The 22,528-nt window shown below is 35.3% G+C and overlaps 1 long non-coding RNA gene across 1 annotated transcript in view; it reads right to left on the reverse strand.

Moving 5' to 3' along the window:
- Nucleotides 1–22,528, reverse strand: part of LOC132376967 (uncharacterized) — a 180,897-nt gene that overhangs the window by 96,499 nt on the left and 61,870 nt on the right. Inside the window, exon 2 of the long non-coding RNA XR_009506486.1 lies at nt 3,968–4,081. This is a non-coding gene — a long non-coding RNA (uncharacterized LOC132376967). The remainder of the gene's footprint in view (nt 1–3,967; nt 4,082–22,528) is intronic.

Below are 22,528 nucleotides of genomic sequence, written 5' to 3' on the forward strand. Positions count from 1 at the left end.
TACACCTGAAGCTAATACAACATTGTAAATCCACTATACTTCAATTTAAAAAATTTTTAAAAAGAAGAAACAGATAATTTGAACAGACTGGTTACTAGAAGTGAAATAGAATCTGTAATTTAAAAAACTCCCTGCAAACAAAAGTCCAAGACCAGATAGCTTCATTGTGGATTCTACCAACTATACAAAGAAGAACTTATACCTATTATTCCCAAAATATTTCAAAAAATTAAGAGGAGGGAACACTCCCAAATTCATTCTATTAGGCCACCATCACCCTTATACCAAAACCAGACAGACATTACAAAAAAAGAAAGTTATAGGCTAATATATTTGATGAATATAGATGTAAAAAGCCTCAACAAAATATTAGCAAACCAAATCCAACAATAGATAAAAAAGGATCATACACCATGATCAAGCTGGACTTATCTAGGGTTGCAAGGATGGTTCAACATATGCAAATCAATCAATGTGATACACCACACTAACAAAAGAAAAGACAGAAACCAAATGATCATCTCCCTAGATGCAGAAAAAGAATTTGACAAAATTCAACATCAATTCTTGATAAAAACTCTCACCAAAGGGGGTATAGAGGGAACATATCTCAACATAATAAGAGCCATTTATGACAAATCCACAGCCAACTCAATGGTGAAAAGCTGAATGTTTTCCTGCTAAATTCAGGAATAAGACAAGGATGCACACTCTCACCACTTCTATTTGACATAGTATTGAAAGTACTAGCCACAGGATCAGACAAGAAAAGAAATAAAGTGTATTCAAATTGGGAGGAAAGAGGTAAAACTCACTATTTTCAGATGACATGATACTGTATATAGAGTACTCCAAAGTCTTCACACAAAAACTATGAGAACTAATAAATTAATTCACAAGGTAGCAGGATACAAGATTAATATACAGAAATCTTTTGCAATTCTTTATACTAATAATGAAATATCAGAAAGAGAAAGTAAAAAAATCCTCTTTAAGATCACATCAGAAAAATAAAATACCTAGGAATAAATGTAACCAAGGAGGTAAAACCCTGTATGCTGAAAACTATAAAACGTTGATAAAGGAAACTGAAGATGATTCAAAGAAATGGAAAGATATCTCATGCTCTTGAATTGGAAGAATTAATATTGTTAAAATTTCCATACCACCCGAGGCAATCTACAGATTTAGTGCAATCCCTATCAAAATACCCATGACATTTTTCACAGAGCTAGATCAAATAATCTTAAAATTTCTATGGAACCACAAAAGACCCAGAATTGCCAAAGCAATCCTGAGGAAAAAGAACGAAGCTGGAAGCATAACCCTTATAAACTTCAGACAATACAACAAAGCTACAGTAATCAGAAAAGTATGGTATTGGCTCAAAAAACAGATATATGGATAAATGGAACAAAATAGAGAGCCCAGAAATAAACCCACATACGTACAGTCAAGTAATCGTCAACAAAGGAAGCAAGAATATACAATGGAGAAAAGACAGTCTCTTCAACAAGTGGTGCTGGTAAAAGCTGGACAGCTACATTTAAATCAATGATGTCAGAACATTCCCTCACACCATATACAGAAATTAACTCAAAATAGTTTAAAGGCCTAAATACGACACCATAAAACTCCTAGAGAAGAACACAGGCAAAACATTCTCAGCAAAACATAAATTGTAACAACATTTTCTTAGATCAGTCTCCCAAGACAATAGAAATAAGAGCAAAAATTTTAAAATGGGACCTAATCAAACTTAAAAACTTTTGTACAGCAAAGGAAACCATCAACAAAACAAAAAGATGACCTACAAAATGGGAGAAAATATATTTGCAAATGTTGTGATCAACAAGCGGGTAATATCCAAAATATACCAATAGCTCATACAATGCAATATTGAAGAAACAAACAACCCAATCAAAAAATGGGCAGAAGACCTAAATAGACATTTTTCCAAAGAAGACATACTGATGGCCAACAGACACGTGAAAAGATACTCAACATTGCTAATTAGAGAAATGCAAATCAAAACTACAATGAGGTATCACTTCAAACCAGTCAGAATGGCCATCATCAAAAAGTCTTCAATATTAAATGCTGGAGAGGGTGTGGGGAAAAGGGAACACTGTACACTGTTGGTGGGAATGTAAATTGGTGCAGCCACTATGAAGAACAGTATGGAGATTCCTTAAAAGACTAAAACTAGAACTACTATATGATCCTCCAATCCCATTCCTGGATATATAACTGGGAAAAAATGAAAACTCTAATTTGAAAAGATACATGCACCCCAATGTTCATAGCAGCACTATTTACAATAGCCCGGAGATGGAAACAACCAAGTGCTCATTAACAGATAATTGGCTTAAGAAGATCTGGTGTGTGTGTATATACACACACACACACACACATAAACACACACAAAGGAACATTATTCAGACATAAAAAAGAATGAAATACTGGTATTTGCAGCAACATGGATGGATCTAGAGAATATTATACTCAGTGAAGTAAGTCAGACAGAGAAAGACAAATATGATATCACTTACACGTGGAATCTAAGTAATATTACAACGAATGTATATACAAAACCTAAACAGACTCACAGACATAGAAAACAAACTTATGGTTACCAAAGTGAAGAGGGAGGTAAGGAGAGACAAATTAGGTATATGGAATAACAGATTTAAAATACTTACACATAAAATAGGTAAGCATTAAGGATTTACCATATAGCACAAGGAGTTATATTCAATATCTTGTAATAACCTATAATGGAATATAATCTGAAAAAATATATAATTGAATCATTTTGCTGTACACTGTTAACTAACACAATATCGTAAATCAACCATACTTCAATAAAAAAAAATACAACAGTATGGTAGTGGCATAAAAATAGACACATAGACCAGTGAAACAGAATAAGGAGCTCCAAAATAAACCGTAATAAACCAACTAATATTTGAAAAGGGAACCAAGAAAAGTTAGTTTCTTCAATAAATGGTGCTTGGAAAACTGGATATTCACATGCAAAAGAATGAAACTGGACCCCAGTCTTACCCCACTCACAAAAATTAACTTGAAATAGATTAAATACTTATGTAAAACCTGAAACCATAAAAGTCCTAGAATAAAACATAGGGAAAATTTTTTTTCCATTTGTTTTGGCAACGATTTTATGGATATGTCTCCAAAAGCACAAGCAACAAAAGTAAAAATAAACAAGTAGGACTACATCAAACTAAAAAGCTTCTGCAAAGCAAAGGGAACCATCAGCAAAATGAAAAGAAAACTTACTGAAGAGGAGAAAATATTTGCAAACCACATATCTGACAATGTATTAATATCCAAAATATATAAGAAATGCATATAATTCAACAGCAAAAAAAAAAAAACAAAAAACAAAACCCGACAAATAATCCAAATTTTAAAATGAGAAAATAGACATTTTTCAAAGAAGATATTCAAATGGCTAACAGGAGCATGAAAAGGTACTCAACCTCACCCATCACCAGGGAAATGCAAATCAAAATCACATGAGTCATACCATAAACCATGATTGCAAATTATGAAATGCTGATATTCAGTTATTGCCTTTCCACATAACTTTCTCTTCTGAAAGCACAAGCTTTATTGGAAAAAGGATTAGAGGAACCACTTCTGCTCCTTGATCCAGTTTTTTTCCCTGGACTTCATAGTCACAAATGAGAGATTTTTTAATATTATGACTTATTACCATGAAAATGAGCAAAAGTAGGTACTATATATAGAGTTGGTGAATTGTAACAGACTGTATATTACATCCCTACCCAGAAAAACGGCATACCTTCTATTAGAGATAATAGTGTCTAGGAAGTCAATATCTTGTACCTAACCAAACGTCTCCTCCTTCATAGATAGATACATAGATAGATATAGCTGTAGATATAAAAGAAGAGATTCATTATAGGAATTGACTCACAATTATGCAGGTCAAGATGTCCCATCATCTACTGTCTTCAAGCCTGAGAACTAGGAAAGCCAGTGATGTAATTCAGTCCGAGTCTGAAGAGCTGAGAACCAGAAGCACCAGTGCCTGTGGGCAGGAGAAGATAGATGTCTCAGCTAAGTGGAGAGAGTGAATTCGCCCTTTCTTCACCTTTTTTGTTCTATTTGAGCCCTCAGTGGGTTGGATAATACCCATGCACATTGGTGGAGACGACCCTCTTTACTCAGTCTGCTGATTCAAATGCCAATCTCTTCCAAAGACACCCTCACGGGCAAACCCCAAAATAATGTTCTACTAGCTGTCTGGGCATCCCTTAGCCCAGTCAAGTTGATACATAAAACTTACCATTATGGGTATCAGTAATTTTCCTTGAACTATTATTGCCTGGCTAACCTCCTCATCATTCTGTTAAAAATATTAAATTCTACTGCTTCATATAATCCAGATTCAGCATCTAGGACCATAATTTCATAATTTTTCCATATGCACTTGCTTTGCTCTATTTTTGCCATACAACTTATCACCTCCTAATGGTCTATATTATTTTATTATTGTTATTATTATTATTATTTACTGTCTCCTCTTGCTAAAATTCAAACTCCACAAAGACTAATTTTTATCTGTTTTAACCCACTATATTTCAAGCACCTAAAATACACATAGTAAATGGTAGGAGCTCAATATCCATTTTTCAAATGAATATAAATAAAATCTTTTTTAATGTAATGCTGTATAGTTTCCTCTTTTTCCTCTATATTCTATTACCTCTTTGATAAAGTCTAGTGCTGATTTTTTTTGCAATTTTCATCTGACTCCATTATTTTAGATGACGAAAGTAACACTTATCTAACATACAAACAAACACATCTTATTACTCTCTATATCCTCCAATTTTTCATAGATGTCTTATAGATTATTTTCTTGTATTATCTCAAATAAGCTAGAGTACACACATAAATGTATAACTCAAACTTTTTCAAAAAGCTTTTCTATCTGAGAAGGTGTCGCATATATGAAACATATTATTGATGACCGTATCGAAGGAGACACATAACATACATATTCTGTGGCCTCAAGAACAGTTTTTTTTTTTTTTTGCCAGAAACTGAACTGTATCACTTTGCATTTCCTCCTGCCTCCAGAGTGCCCGCTGTAAAATGCTTTTGGTATGTGTGCTGTTCAATGAGAGCCAGTAGAATTGTTATATTTAAACCTTCATGGCTTTAGTAATGAAAGAAATAGTCCCCTAAAAGACTGAAAGAGTAATTTCTCTCTAGGTTCTTATCTCGCTGTCAGAGAGGGACTTGGGCTAAAAGAAAACATAGTCTGATACTTGCATGTCCTTAAAGATTCAGCAACCAAGATGGGATTCCAGACTATTGCTTCTGACTCTTTTGATTGAACCCTAAACCCTGTTTCATGGGTTGATGGAAACCAGAATTAACTTTTACCTAAAGTAAAATAATATTTTTATAGCTGCTCACAATCCTCACTGTAAAACTGTCAATTTTATACCTGCTGTTGGCAATAGAAGCATAAGTTGCAATGCCTCATAATAATCCTAAGTGCTACGCAATAAAAACAAATATCCATAGCCTGTTCTTTACAGAGACTATTATTTCTTGATTTACACTGACATAGCGCTAGTTGCTAATATTTTTATACATTAGATTTATGTTCTTCCCCTTATCTGCTCACCTCCTTGCCTCCTATGAAGACATAAGAACATCTATCCTCATGACCGTGAGGGTATTAATGACACTGTCAATATGGCCCAGAGGAGCAGCCAGCAGGAGCATCTGCCTCTCTCTCTCTTCTCATACTTATTTAATTGCAAATCCTCCTCCCACCACACACACAAGTGTATTCCCAAAAAAAAATTCCCCAAAGAATAAACACGCTAAGTATGATGGTATATGCCACCAATCAGTAAGTACTTTCTCTTTTTGAAACAATCTCAGTTTTAAAGGATGTTCCTAATATTAGCCTTAGGGAGAATATCCTAATATTCTTCATGGAAATGCTACTCAAAGGGCCATTCCACCCATTTTGAAACCAGGGATATGGCTATTAGTTACCTAGGTAAATTATATTTTGGGGTATCAGGTGAGTAGTATAAGCAAATTCTAGAGACAAATTTCCTGGGTTCATGTCACAGCTCTGACATTTACTAGCTTCATGACATTAGGCAGGTCACTTAAACCTCAGGGTTTGTTCATCTGTGTAAATCAACCTATAGGGATGGTTGTGATGATTAGGTATGTTATAATCTGTACAGATCTTACCAGTAGCACTCTCTTAGATAGCCTCATCCAGCAGAGGGCAGACAGCAGAAGAAAGAAGAACTACAATCCTGCAGCCTGTGGAACAAAAACTACATTCACAGAAAGATAGACAAGATGAAAAGGCAGAGGGCTATGTACCAGATGAAGGAACAAGATAAAACCCAAGAAAAACAACTAAATGAAGTGGAGATAGGCAACCTTCATCTTCAGTGAAGATGATCCAGGACCCTGGAAAAAGACTGGAGGCAAAGATCGAGAAGATGCAAGAAATGTTTAACAAAGACCTAGAAGAATTAAAGAACAAACAAACAGAGATGAACAATACAATAACTGAAATGAAAACTACACTAGAAGGAATCAATAGCAGAATAACTGAGGCAGAAAAACGGATAAGTGACCTGGAAGACAGAATGGTGGATTTCACTGCTGCAGAACAAACTAAGGAAAAAAGAATGAAAAGAAATGAAGACAGCCTAAGAGACCTCTGGAACAACATTAAATGCAACAATATTCGCATTATAGGGGTCCCAGAAGGAGAAGAGAGAGAGAAAGGGCCAGAGAAAATATTTGAAGAGATTATACTCGAAAACTTCCCTAACATGGGAAAGGAAATAGCCACCCAAGTCCAGGAAGCGCAGAGAGTCCCATACATGATACACCCAAGGAGAAACACGCCGAGACACATAGTAATCAAAGTGGCAAAAATTAAAGACAAAGAAAAATTATTGAAAGCAGCAAGGGAAAAACGACAAATAACATACAAGGGAAGTCCCATAAGGTTAACAGCTGATTTCTCAGCAGAAACTCTACAAGCCAGAAGGGAGTGGCATTATATACTTAAAGGGATGAAAGGGAAGAACCTACAACCAAGATTACTCTACCTGGCAAGGATCTCATTCAGATTTGATGGAGAAATCAAAAGCTTTAGAACAAGCAAAAGCTAAAAGAATTCAGCACCACCAAACCAGCTCTACAACAAATGCTAAAGGAACTTCTCTAAGTGGGAAACACAAGAGAAGAAAAGGACCTACAAAAACAAACCCAAAACAATTGAGAAAATGGTCATAGGAACATACATATCGACAATTACCTTAAACGTGAATGGATTAAATGCTCCAACCAAAAGACACTGGCTTGCTGAATGGATACAAAAACAAGACCCATATATATGCTGTCTACAAGAGACCCACTTTAGACCTAGGGACACATACAGACTGAAAGTGAGGGGATGGAAAAAGATATTCCATGCAAATGGAAATCAAAAGAAAGCTGGCATAGCTATACTCATATCAGATAAAATAGACTTTAAAATAAACATTGTTACAAGAGAAAAGGAAGGACACTACATAATGATCAAGGGATCAATCCAAGAAGAAGATATAACAATTATAAATATATATGCACCCAACATAGGACTAACTCAATACATAAGGCAACTGCTAACAGCTATAAAAGAGGAAATTGACAGTAACACAATAATAGTGGGGGACTTTAACACCTCACTTACACCAATGGACAGATCATCCAAAATGAAAATAAATAAAGAAACACAAGCTTTAAATGACACAATAGACCAGATACATTTAATTGATATTTATCAGACATTCCATGCAAAAACAGCAGATTACACTTTCTTCTGAAGTACGCATGGAACATTCTCCAGGATAGATCACATCTTAGGTCACAAATCAAGCCTCAGTAAATTTAAGAAAATTGAAATCATATCAAGCATCTTTTCTGACCACAATGCTATGAGATTAGAAATGAATTACAGGGAAAAAAACGTAAAAAACGTAAAAAACGCAAACACATAGAGGCTAAACAATACGTTACTAAATAACCAAGAGATCACTGAAGAAATCAAGGATGAAGTCAAAAAATACCTAGAGACAAATGAGAATGAAAACACAACGATCCAACCTATGGGATGCAGCAAAAGCAGTTCTAAGAGGGAAGTTTATAGCTATACAAGCCTACCTAAAGAAACAAGAAAAATCTCAAGTAAACAATCTAACCTTACACCTAAAGGAACTAGAGAAAGAAGAACAAACAAAACCCAAAGTTAGCAGAAGGAAAGAAATCATAAAGATCAGAGCAGAAATAAATGAAATAGAAACAAAGAAAACAATAGCAAAGATCAATAAAACTAAAAGCTGGTTCTTTGAAAAGATATACAAAATTGATAAACCATTAGCCAGACTCATCAAGAAAATGAAGGAGAGGACTCAAATCAATAAAATTAGAAATGAAAAAGGAGAAGTTACAACAGACACCGCAGAAATACAAAGCATCCTAAGAGACTACTACAAGCAACTCTATGCCAATACAATGGACAACCTGGAAGAAATGGACAAATTCTTAGAAGGTATAACCTTCCAAGACTGAACCAGGAAGAAACAGAAAATATGAACAGACCAATCACAAGTAATGAAATTGAAACTGTGATTAAAAGTCTTTCAACAAACAAAAGTCCAGGACCAGATGGCTTCACAGGTGAATTCTATCAAACATTTAGAGAAGAGCTAACACTCATCCTTCTCAAACTCTTCCAAAAAATTGCAGAGGAAGGAACACTCTCAAACTCATTCTATGAGGCCACCATCACCCTGACACCAAAACCAGACAAAGATACTACAAAAAAAGAAAATTACAGACCAATATCACTGATGAATATAGATGCAAAAATTCTCAACAAAATACTAGCAAACAGAATCCAACAACACATTAAAAGGATCATACACCATGATCAAGTTGGATTTATCCCAGGGATGCAAGGATTCTTCAATATATGCAAATCAATCAATGTGACACACCATATTAACAAATTGAAGAATAAAAACCATATGATCATCTCAATAGATGCAGAAAAAGCTTTTGACAAAATTCAACACCCATTTATGATAAAAACTCTCCAGAAAGTGGGCATAGAGGGAACCTACCTCAACATAATAAAGGCCATATATGACAAACCCACAGCAAACATCATTCTCAATGGTGAAAAACTGAAAACATTTCCTCTAAGATCAGGAACAAGACAAGGATGTCCATTCTCACCACTATCATTCAACATAGCTTTGGAAGTCCTAGCCACGGCAATCAGAGAAGAAAAAGAAATAAAAGGAATCCAAATTGGAAAAGAAGAAGTAAAACTGTCACTGTTTGCAGATGACATGATACTATACATAGAGAATCCTAAAAATGCCACCAGAAAACTACGAGAGCTAATCAATGAATTTGGTAAAGTTGCGGGATACAAAATTAATGCACAGAAATCTCTTGCATTCCTATACACCAATGATGAAAAATCTGAAAGAGAAATTATGGAAACACTCCCATTTACCATTGCAACGAAAAGAATAAAATACCTAGGAATAAACCTACCTAGGGAGACAAAAGACCTGTATGCAGAAAACTATAAGATACTGATGAAAGAAATTAAAGATGATACCAGCAGATGGAGAGATATACCATGTTCTTGAATTGGAAGAATCAATATTGTGAAAATGACTATACTACCCAAAGCAATCTATAGATTCAATGCAATCCCTATCAAATTACCAATGGCATTTTTTACGGAAGTAGAACAAATCATCTTAAAATTTGTATGGAGACACAAAAGACCCCGAATAGCCAAAGCAATCTTGAGGGAAAAAAACGGAGCTGGAGGAATCAGACTCCCTGACTTCAGACTATACTACAAAGCTACAGTAATCAAGACAATATGGTACTGGCACAAAAACAGAAACATAGATCAGTGGAACAAGATAGAAAGCCCAGAGATAAACCCATGCACCTATGGTCAACTAATCTATGACAAAGGAGGCAAGGATATACAATGGAGAAAAGAGAGTCTCTTCAATAAGTGGTGCTGGGTAAACTGGAAAGCTACATGTAAAAGAATGAAATTAGAACACTCCTTAACACCATACACAGAAATAAACTCAAAATGGATTCGAAACCTAAATGTAAGACTGGACACTATAAAACTCTTAGAGGAAAACATAGGAAGAACACTCTTTGACATAAATCACAGCAAGATCTTTTTTGATCCACCTCCTAGAGTAATGGAAATAAAAACAAAAATAAACAAATGGGACCTAATGAAAGTTCAAAGCTTTTGCACAGCAAAGGAAACCACAAACAAGACGAAAAGACAACCCTCAGAATGGGAGAAAATATTTGCAAACATATCAACGGACAAAGGATTAATCTCCAAAATACATAAACAGCACATGCAGCTCAATATTAAAGAAACAAACAACCCAATCCAAAAATGGGCAGAAGATCTATATAGACATTTCTCCAAAGAAGACATACAGATGGCCAAGAAGCACATGAAAAGCTGCTCAACATCACTAATTATTAGAGAAATGCAAATCAAAACTACAATGAGGTATCACGTCACACCAGTTAGAATGGGCATCATCAGAAAATCTACAAACAACAAATGCTGGAGAGGGTGTGGAGAAAAGGGAACCCTCTTGCACTGTTGGTGGGAATGTAAATTGATACAGCCACTATGGAGAGCAGTATGGAGGTTCCTTTAAAATCTAAAAATAGAATTACCATATGATCCAGCAATCCCACTACTGGGCATATACCCAGAGAAAACCATCATTCAAAAAGACACATACACCCCAATGTTCATTGCAGCACTATTTACAATAGCCAGGTCATGGAAGCAACCTAAATGCCCATCGACAGACGAATGGATAAAGAAGATGTGGTACATATATACAATGGAATATTACTCAGCCATAAAAAGGAACGAAATTGCGTCATTTGTTGAGACGTGGATGCATCTAGAGACTGTCATACAGAGTGAAGTAAGTCAGAAAGAGAAAAACAAATATCGTATATTAACGCATGTATGTGGAACCTAGAAAAATGGTACAGATGAACCGGTTTGCAGGGCAGAAGTTGAGACACAGATATAGAGAACAAACGTATGGACACCACTGGGGGAAAACCGCGGTGGGGTGGGGATGGTGGTGTGCTGAATTGGGCGATTGGGATTGACATGTATACACTGATGTGTATAATACTGGTGACTAATAAGAACCTGCAGTATAAAAAAAAAAAAAGATCTTACCAGTGTCTGGCATCATATAAGCGTAAGATGCTGTTATCAATATAGGGCCTCGAGTGATCAGGTGTTTTAGGAATACGGTGATGGTGCCATACAGTGTCCCTCCAGTTCTTACTCTCCCTACACCTTAGGAAACTTCCCTTGCCCCTGCCCCTAATGCTAAATAAATCAGTAAAGACCAGGAAAGGACTAGGTTTTTACTTGTAGTGTTTCCTTATAGAAATTAAAACTTAAAAGTTTGAGTTTGAAAAAAAAAAAAAAGTTTGAGTTTGTAATATCACAAAAGTTTTTAAAAAACCTATTTCTAAGACAGTAAACATTTTTCTGTACTGAAGAGAATAGAAATGTATCACTTATCTATTATTTTACATATGAAAGTCAAGTTGATATTTTAAAAATCAGTAATGTGGCAGGTGGAGAACTCTTTGACTCCATTTGTGATTCAATCCTTTGCATTTAGGCTGTCACAAAGCAAGATGGAGTCCAAGATGCCTACAGGATTTTTGCAAAACAACCATTTACTGCGTAGACATGTGATGTCAACAAGGTGGAGGGTTTACCAAAAGATCTGTTTTAAAAACTCAAGAAAAGTATAAGCTTCAATCATAATACTGACTGGTTCCCCAACCTGTACTGAATAGCTTTTGTAAAAAATCCTTTCCTTAGATTTGACTCATATACTTTCAACATGAAAATAGCATATGAATAATTTCTCCTTTAATAAAACAACTTGTAAATATTGGTATGTGCTTAATATTAAAAAATCAATCACACAGGCCAAGTCAACAGAAAAATGAGCCATTACCATACCACCCTGAAGGAAGTGCTGTTCATATTTGGTGTAGATGGTCCCAGACATGCTGAGATGCCAAGAACAAAGATGAAAATAAGAGAAAGAAGGGGAAAAAAAAGCAGGAAAGCAGGTTCAGATGATAACATTACTTTTAAAAGAGATATTTGATTATTACTCTATATTTAGGTGAAGAAGAAAACTGAAATTAAACTAAAATTTTGGGTGAATTTCAGATAGTTTCTTCACCATAGACATATTATTTTCTAAATATCAATCTAGAGTCATATGAAATTAACACGAAAATATTGGAGTCTTTAAAAATTGGTTCTACATTTAGATGGATTAAACACTCAGCCCTACCCTTTCCTACAGAATTTCTCTATTCCTGAGCATTTTATATAGATTCAGGGTTTTTTTTATGTTCCATTTTGTTATATAATAGTTTTATTGGCTTTAAGAATAGCTTATATTGTCTTCTCACAGTTCTGCTTTACTTAATGTCTTTCTGTTTCCTTTAGAGATGAAGGACAGCTGAGAAAATATGACCTTCTTGGGCCACCCTGTATTTCTGGAATTGTGGATTATTGGGAAGAAGTCTGAGACCACCTTGATTTCTCGTTCTATGTCACTTGCTCTGCTACTTGAGTACACATGCTTTATTTCATCCTTGAGATTCAGGGACAAAGGGCCTTTGTAATGACCTTTACCAAAAAACCTCCAACACCACTGTTTGCTTCATAGCTCTATTTCACCCTTAGTTCTCCTTTGTTTTTGTAACTTTATTTTTGTAATGTTTCTTTTTTCCCCCCAAATCATCCACTCCCCTTCAGCCTGTTGTTTTTGCTCCTGTTTGAGACTTAATGTGCCCAAATCATGTGCTCTGAACATCTGTGTGATAAGCAGTAATTCACTGGACTGTATTTTGTGTTTCTAGATGTAATCATGTATTTTCTGTCTACTTACCAGAATGTGGTACTTCTAAGTGAAAAAAAGTGTTATGAGAGGCAAGTGATAAATGCAAAAACATTAGAAGCCATGTATTTGTTAAATCAAAATAGTATCCCTGCAATAATTGTCAGAAACACATGCTATATAAAATAGGCTTAGGCTGAAGAGCATCATAGGTCAAACATAAACTCACTGAGAACATCTATCCTCCTGAAATCCTCCCCGCCATTATAATTTCTGACGATTTCAAAAATTTCTCTGTGGTTATCTCTTAGGTCTCTTTGCCAACTTGCCGCAAAGGGCAAACTGGCCTTTTACTGTCATTCACCCAACTCAGGATTTTAGCCTCCCAGGTCTTTAGAGAGAATTAGCTTCCTTTTCATAGATAAGATGATAGTTCAGGGCATCTATAATTTGGGGTCTCAGCAACAGGCCAAATAGAACAGTCAAGAGTAGAGGCTTTTGAACTTCCAGAGGTAACATAGAAAATGAAAGTTTTCTTAGGGAAAAAAAATGTATCTTCTTTATATTTATCTACTATTGTCTTTCCTATTCTCAGACAAAAACAGCTTTGTTTTAAAGTAAAAGCATTTTTAAAGCAGGAACCTGCAAATTTAGAGTCAAATGTAAAGGCTCTATTTACAAAATAGGCAAGCAACACATTATGGGGCCATTATGAAAAATCTAATTCCTATGCAGTATATATTTTATGGATTGCTAAATGTTTATGGTAGGTTACACATAGATCAGTCCTCATCAAGGACCTTAGGGTGACACAGATAATAATAATACATGAGTGTCTGTGGTAAGGGTCTGAGAGAAGCACAGACAATTCTATAGGAGCTTCAAGAGGATGAGCCAACTTTTTCTTGAAGGAATCAAGAAAGGTTTTATCAAAGACTTGACAGATGGAGAGAGGGAGACAGAATCAGAGACTAACAGAAGCAAAGGCATGGAGGCAGGCTATTACGATGCAAGTGTTCCTCCTCCCCCAGGAAATGTCCTATCTAATGATAGCTGTGACCCTTAAAGGTTGTTAAAAGTTGTACAGGAATTTCACACACATCAGTAGTTTTACAAGTCTTTCTGATAACAAGTAATATGAAATGGAATTGTAGTTGATACTATATTTTGTACCAGGTCATTGATTTACAGAAGGTCAAGATTAGCCATGGACTGAATAGTAGAACAGGTGAAGCTTATGTTAAGAGTTCCTCCAGTCACTCATCTTTTATGACCACCCCTGCATGCACGTGTGCACACACACACACACACACACTTGCCCAACCATCCTAAACCTTCAGCTTATCTTCCATTAATATTACATGTCTTCTGCCATCCCACCTCCCTGATTCCCATGTCTGCAAATACCATGACACTCTTCAAGAGGTATCCCTCTATAATTTCATTATGTTCCCAAAGCTAGTTTTTAAGCTCCATGTGACTCCATTTTTGCTATAGTCCTAGGGCCTGTAACACAGTGAATACTCAATAAATAGCTGTCAAATGAATAGAAAATTAATAGACTGTCATAGGGCAGCCCATTTGACAAGCAGAAGATGAATTATCACGTCCATTTTTTAGATAAGTTTGCAGAGACAAAGAGAGGTTCTAAGTCTCTAACTTGTGCTCATTTTATCATGAGACATTGCTTTTACTCAAATAATGATTAATAGTGGCAATTACAGGTTGGATGGAGGAGTAAAATAGTGATGATTTGGGCACATAGAACCTACAATAGTCCCTCAAATCATGCTATATAAGCATCACACAGTCATCCAAGGAGGTGATAGTAGTATTTAATGAGAGATAATACAATTGGGAACAGATAAAAATTAGTCATGTGTGTGTTGTCACAATTTCCCTAAATGTCCTGCCCTCTTAACTCCATTTTTGCCTGCTCAACTTTTCCCCTTCCTATAACCTAGAGTATTAAGAATCATACTTTTAGCCACTGGTTCCCAATTATTTTCTTGCAAGGAGAACTGGGGCAATGGTAGGAACAGCACTGGAGCAGTGAGACATTTTCATTAGTAAAAGCTCATATTTAGTGCTGAGGTAGAGTAAAAGGAATGAAATAGAGTCATACAGGGAGAAATTGAGAGTCCATGTGAGTTATGTGAGAGTAATCATTGGGAAATTCTGTGATAAAATGGTGAGATCCTTAGAAACATTTTCACATTATGTGTGAGACTGAGAAGCTGGGTAGGAAACAAGGCTTTGAGAAGTTTTGCTCTATGCTAAATGGGAGTTTCTAGAAGGACTGTAATGAAGATTGCAATTACTCTTCATCATCTTTTAGTTGCCAGACATGCTGCTTATTGAATGCAGTTTCACTCACAAGCGGACATGAGGCAACACGGTTAATATGATTTCCTTGTGACCTGATTTGGTTAGGAAAATTTCAGCTATGTGTAACAGAAAAAGTGATGTATAGGGCCCCACACATATAGAGGTTAATTTCTTCTCGGGTAACAAGAAGTCTGGAAGTACTTTCGTCCACCACTTTCTTCCTTCAGAGAAGGATGTGGAAAAAGTGTTTGTGTCCAAATGAATACAGAGAATTTCATACCACTGTACAAGTCTCAATATGAAGAAGGGTGGTCCATGAGATATTTAGTATACTTCACTATTGTGCAGTAAGTCAAGGATAGTTCAGAGGAAGGAAGAAATAGGCAAAGAAGCAGAGAAGTATGAAATCTGTGTTTGCTGAATTATTTAAAAATATTCATTTCTGTTGTAAAAACCATAACAAATAAAAATAATAGACAAAATTAAGCACAGAATCAAGTAACTGCTGAGATGTATTAGACATAAAGTTAGTACAGCACATATAGACATGTGCTGATCATAGCAAAAAGGATGGAAGGAACAAGTAAACCTTACCTATTCATAAGGAATATATGTCATCTCCAGTTGGTACCTGTGTAATCAGGTATCCATAGGTGACACCTACTCTGGTCTTATGTGTCCTCTCCCAAACCACAGATAAAAAACACAGATTCTCAGAAGGATATCAGCAAGTTTCAACCATGAATATTTGCCCCTGACTCTCTCTAATAGAGCAGGTGTCTTTAGGCCTGAAGTACCTTCCATCTACTGAACTTCCTTGCTTATCTTCAACTCTGGTCTTCAGAACCATATGATTAACAGAAGAGGCTGGTGTGGTAGAGAGATAGAATATACAAACACTGTACAATGTAGAATCCATATTTCTTGTATTTTATTTAAGGATATTTCCTTACCTTGTCATTAATATTGATAGTTGTTAATATTATACATAAAATATGCATATATGTTATATATTAATTGTATATATTATTTATTACCAATGTCATTGATAATTGTCAGTCATATATATTAATTATACTACATAATATTGTATATATGCATAGATTATATGTAATATGTTAATATTTATTAATAGTAACAGTTCATAGTCAGTATGTAAATATTTACTCCAGAAAACCACTGGTTTTCAAACAAACCAACTTCCTTTGCACTTAATGAAAATATCTAAAGGAGCTATTGAATGTGGAGACCTGTGTTTATCTCCTATAGATATTTTCCCCTTGATATGCAAATGGAATTTTTCATGCATACACAACTCAGGGTTGACTTTCCAGCAGAGTGGCAGAGTGCCTGCAGCAGAGATCTCCCTGCACAGCGTAGATCCTTGGCGGAGGCAAGAAAATGAGCTCTCTTTGTCTCTCAGAAATTGTACTGGTCATACAGATCCTAGATCTTACTCTAGCTTCAAAAACCCATCTAAGCTTAATAGTAAGGTGAAGGCAAGGAGGAATGCAAGGGGGATGGGATCAAGGAGAAAGACAAAGGGATGGGAAGCGTTTAAGTTGATGTAGAATCTACCAAAACTAAAGACTGGAAACAAACAATATTTTGTTATTTTTGGACAAATATGTTTAATCAATACCAAATATAGGGTAATGGTTATTTCTATGCAGGGAGATAGGAAGGTAAGAAGATAGAGCTACACAGAAGTAAAATTTTAACTATAAGTTTTATTTCTGAAACTTAGTGGTAGGTGGCACCCAGGTATCCATTATTTTATCATCAAATTTTGTATACCTAGATATTTCATAAAAGAAACTGGTGCCTGTCCTTTGATTCATGGTGTTTCATAGGACAGTAGTGTTCAAAGTGGGTAATGCACATACCTAATGGAATGCAAAAACCTGCTATCTATCCACAGATTTTTAAAAAATTGAGATATAGTTCAAATATCATAAGAGTCACCCTTTTAAACTAATTTTTAGTATATTCACAAGGCTGTACAACCATCACCACTATCCAATTTCAGAACATTTTTTATCACTTCAAGAAAGCAAACCAAAAACCTGTACCCATTATCAGCCACTGTTCATAACCTCTTCATCCAGCCCCTGGCAATCATGAATCTACTTCCTTTCTCTCTGGATTTGCCTCTCCTGTACACTTCATACACATTTAGTGACTGGCTTATTTCACTTCACATAATGTTTTCAAAGTCCATCCATGTTGTAGCATGTATCGGTACTCCATTGTCTTTTCTAGCTGAATAATCAGACCCTCAATGTCAATACATTCTCTATTATAAACTTATATGTCTGAGCATGTGTGTGCTCTTGGTTGAATCATGCTGGTTCTTCTTCACCTCTCCTTTTACAGTTGCTCTTTTTCTCCTATGTTGTAAAAGTTCTCGGATTACCTCTCACTCAATTTGATTCTTACTATGGTACCTTACCTCAGGTGCACAGTCCTAAAAGGCAACCTACAAGTGTACCACAAATCATTTACCTATTCATCTCAAGAAGAAATATATTCCAACATTAATTTTCTTTTTATATTTAATATTTGTTCATCAAATGGTTAATATATTCAACTTGATTTTTTTTCATTCATTCATCAAATATTTATTACAAAGCTACTGTGCAACATGAATGGATTCATGTAACATTACAAAGATATGTACAGATAGGATATTAACCCACTTTTGTAAGAATATGTGTGCATGTCTTGTAAGTACAAAGGTCAGGAAGGATAAAAACTCATGCTTGACAAGTTTTGCTGTTGGGAGATGGGAGGGAGAGTAGAATGGGAGGAACATTTACGTTTCTTTTTTTTTTTTTTGACGCGCAACACTTACATAGGTTTTCCTTCAACCTCTCACTATTCATCACAGGCTGTTCCACCATAAATGTACTTTCCAGCTCATTAATCTTTTTTTTTTTTTGTAGGTACTATACTATATTTCTATTGTATAGGCTGTGGATAAAATGTCAGGGGCAAGAAAAACTCCATTTCTTTCCCCAGGACTTACTTTTTTCTGGGTGTATATCATTTTATTTTTTTAATACAGCAGGTTCTTATTAGTTACCTATTTTATAAATATTAGTGTATATATGTCAACCCCAAACTCTCAATTCATCCCACCACCACCACTCCCACGCCCCCACTTTCCCCCCTTGGTGTCCATATGTTTGTTCTCTACATCTGTGTCTCAATTTCTGCCTTGCAAACCAGTTCATCTCTACCATTTTTCTAGATTCCACATATATGCATTAATATACGATATTTGTTTTTCTCTTTCTGACATACTTCACTCTGTATGACAGTCTCTAGATCCATCCACAACTCTACAAATGATCCAATTTCACTCCTTTTTATGGCTGAGTAATATTCCACTGTATATATGTACCACAAATTCTTTATCCATTCATCTCTCGATGGGCATTTATGTTGGTTCCATGACCTGGCTATTGTAAATAGTGCTGCAATGTACATTGGGGTGCATGCGTCTTTTTGAATTATGGTTTTCTTTGGGTATATGCCCAGTAGTGGGATTCCTGGGTCGTATGGTAATTCTATTTTTAGAGTTTTAAGGAACATCCATACAGTTCTCCATAGTGGCTGTATCAAGTTACATTCCCACCAAAAGTGCAAGAGGGTTCCCTTTTCTCCATACCCTCTCGAGCATTTGTTGTTTGTAGATTTTCTGATGATGCCCGTTCTAACCAGTGTGAGGTGATTCCTCATTGTAGTTTGATTTGCATTTCTCTAATGATTAATGATGTTAAGCAGCTTTTCATGTGCCTCTTGGCCATCTGTATGTCTTCTTTGGAGAAATGTCTATTTAGGTCTTCTGACCATTTTTTGACTGGGCTTTTTTTTTTTTTAAATATTGAGTTGTATGAGCTGTTTATATATTTTGGAGATTAATCCTTTGTCCACTGATTCGTTTGCAAATATTTTCTCCCATTCTAGGGTTGCCTTTTCATCTTGTTTATAGTTTCCTTTGCCGTGCAAAAGCTTTTAAGTTTCATTAGGCCCCATTTGTTTATTTTTGTTTTTATTTCCATTACTCTGAGAGGTGGGTCAAAAAGATCTTGCTGTGATTTATGTCAAAGAGTGTTCTTCCTATGTTTTCCTCTAAGAGTTTTATAGTGTCCAGTCTTACATTTAGGTCTTTAATCCATTTTGAGTTTATTTTTGTGTATGGTGTTAGGAAGTGTTCTAATTTCATTATTTTACATGTAGCTGTTCAGTTTTTTAAGAGACTGTCTTTTCTCCATTGTATATCCTTGTCTCCTTTGTCATAGATTAGTTGACCATAGGTGCGTGGGTTTATCTCTGGGCTTTCTATCTTGTTCCATTGATCTATGTTTCTGTTTTTGTGCCAGTACCATATTGTCTTGATTAGTGTAGCTTTGTAGTATAGTCTGAAGTCAGGGAGTCTGAATCCTCCACCTCCGATTTCTTCCCTCAAGATTGCTTTGGCTATTCGGGGTCTTTTGTGTCTCCACACAAATTTTAATATATTTTGTTCTAGTTCTGCAAAAAATGCCATTGGTAGTTTGATAGGGATTGCATTGAATCTGTAGATTGCTTTGGGTAGTATAGTCATTTTCACAATATTGATTCTTCCAATCCAAGAACATGGTGCATCTCTCCATCTGTTTGTGTTATCTTTGATTTCTTTCATCAGTGTCTTATAGTTTTCTGAGTACAGGTCTTTTACCTCCTTAGGTAGGTTTATTCCTAGGTATTTTATTCTATTTGTTTCAATGGTGAATAGGATTGTTTTCTTAATTTCTCTTTCTGATCGTTTGTTGTTAGTGTATAGGAATGCAAGAGATTTCTGTGCATTAATTTTGTATCCTGCAACTTTACCAAATTCATTGATTAGCTCTAGTAGTTTTCTGGTGGCATCTTTAGGATTCTCTATGTATAGTATCGTGTCATCTGCAAACAATGACAATTTTACTTCTTCTTTCCAATATGTGTTCCTTTTGTTTCTTTTTCTTCTCTGATTGCCATGGCTAGGACTTCCAAAACTATGATGAATAAGAGTGGCGAGAGTGGACATCCTTGTCTTGTTCCTGATCTTAGAGGAAATGCTTCCAGTTTTTCACCATTGAGAATGAGGCTTGCTGTGGGTTTGTCATATATGACCTTTATTATGTTGAGGTAGTTTCCCTCTATGCCCACTTTCTGGGGAGTTTTTATCATAAATCGGTGTTGAATTTTGTCAGAAGCATTTTTTGCACCTATTGAGATGATCATATGGTTTTTATTCTTCAATTTGTTAATATGGTGTATCACATTGATTGATTTGCATATATTGAAGAATCCTTGCATCCCTGGGATAAATCCCACTTGATCATGGTGTATATTCCTCTTAATGTGTTGTTGGATTTTGTTTGCTAGTATTTTGTTGAGGATTTTTTCATCTATATTCATCAGTGATATTGGTCTGTAATTTTCTTTTTTTGTAATATCTTTGTCTGGTTTTGGTATAAGGGTGATGGTGGCCTTGTAGAATGAGTTGGGGAGTGTTCCTTTCTCTGCAGTTTTTTTGGAGGAGTTTGAGAAGGATGGGTGTTAGCTCTTCTCTAATTGTTTGATAGAATTCACCTGTGAAGCCATCTGGTCCTGGACTTTTGTTTGTTGGAAGATTTTTAATCACAGTGTCAATTTCATGACTTGTGATTGGTCTGTTCATATTTTCTATTTCTTCCTGGTTCAGTCTTGGAAGGTTATACCTTCTAAGAATTTGTCCATTTCTTCCAGTGTCCATTTTATTGGCATAGAGTTGCTTGTAGTAGTCTCTTAGGATGCGTTGCATTTCTGCGATGTCTATTGTAACTTCTCCTTTTTCAGTTCTAATTTTAATGATTTGAATCCTCTCCCTCTTTTTCCTGATGAGTCTGGCTAATGGTTTATGAATTTTATTTATCTTCTCAAAGAACCAGCTTTTAGTTTTATTGATCTTTGCTATTGTTTTCTTTGTTTCTATTTCATTTATTTCTGCTCTGATCTTTATGATTTCTTTCCTTCCACTAAATTTGGGTTTTGTTTGTTCTTCTTTCTCTAGCCCCTTTAGGTGTAAGGTTAGATTGTTTATTTGAGATTTTTCTTATTTCTTGAGGTAGGCTTGTATTGCTATAAACTTCCCTCTTAGAAATGCTTTTGCTGCATCCCATAAGTTTTGGATTGTCGTGTTTTCACTGTCATTTATGTGTAGGTATTTTTTTATTTCCTCTTTGATTTCTTCCGTGATCTCTCGGTTATTTAGTAACGTATTGTTTAACCTCCATGTGTTTGTGCTTTTACGTTTTTTCCCCCTGTAATTGATTTCTAATCTCATAGAGTTGTGGTTTAAAAGGATGCTTGAAACAATTTCCATTTTCTTAAATTCACCGAGGCTTGATTTGTGACCCAAGATGTGATCTATCCTGGAGAATGTTCCATGTGCACTTGAGAAGAAAGTGTATTCTTCTGCTTTCGGATGAAATGTCCTGTAAATATCAATGAAATCTATCTGGTCTATTGTGTCATTTAAAGCTTCTGTTTCCTTACTAATTTTCTGTCTGAATGATCTGTCCATTGGTGTAAGTGAGGTGTTAAAGTCCCCCACTATTACTGTGTTACTGTCAATTTCCTCTTTTATAGCTGTTAGCATTTGCTTTATGTATTGAGGTGCTCCTATGTATATTTATATATATAAATTTTAAAGCATATATATTTATATATATAAATTATAAAGCATATATATTTATAATTGTTATATCTCCTTCTTGGATTGATCCCTTGATCATTATGTAGTGTCCTTCCTTGTCTCTTGAAACAGTCTTTATTTTAAAGTCTATTTTATCTGATTTGAGTAGTGGTACTACAGCTTTGTTTTGATTTCCATTTGCATGGAATATCTTTTTCCATCCCTTCACTTTCAGTCTGTATATGTCCCTAGGTCTGAAGTGGGTCTCTTGTAGACAGCATATAAATGGGTCTTGTTTTTGTATCCATTCAGCGAGCCTGTGTATTTTTGTTGGAGCATTTAATCCATTCACATTTAAGGTAATTATCAATATGCCTGTTCCTATTACCATTTTCTTAATTGTTTTGGGTTTGTTTTGTAG

The sequence above is a fragment of the Balaenoptera ricei genome, chromosome 13 (genome assembly GCF_028023285.1).
Source record: "Balaenoptera ricei isolate mBalRic1 chromosome 13, mBalRic1.hap2, whole genome shotgun sequence".
In the NCBI taxonomy this organism is placed as follows: Eukaryota; Metazoa; Chordata; class Mammalia; order Artiodactyla; family Balaenopteridae; genus Balaenoptera; species Balaenoptera ricei.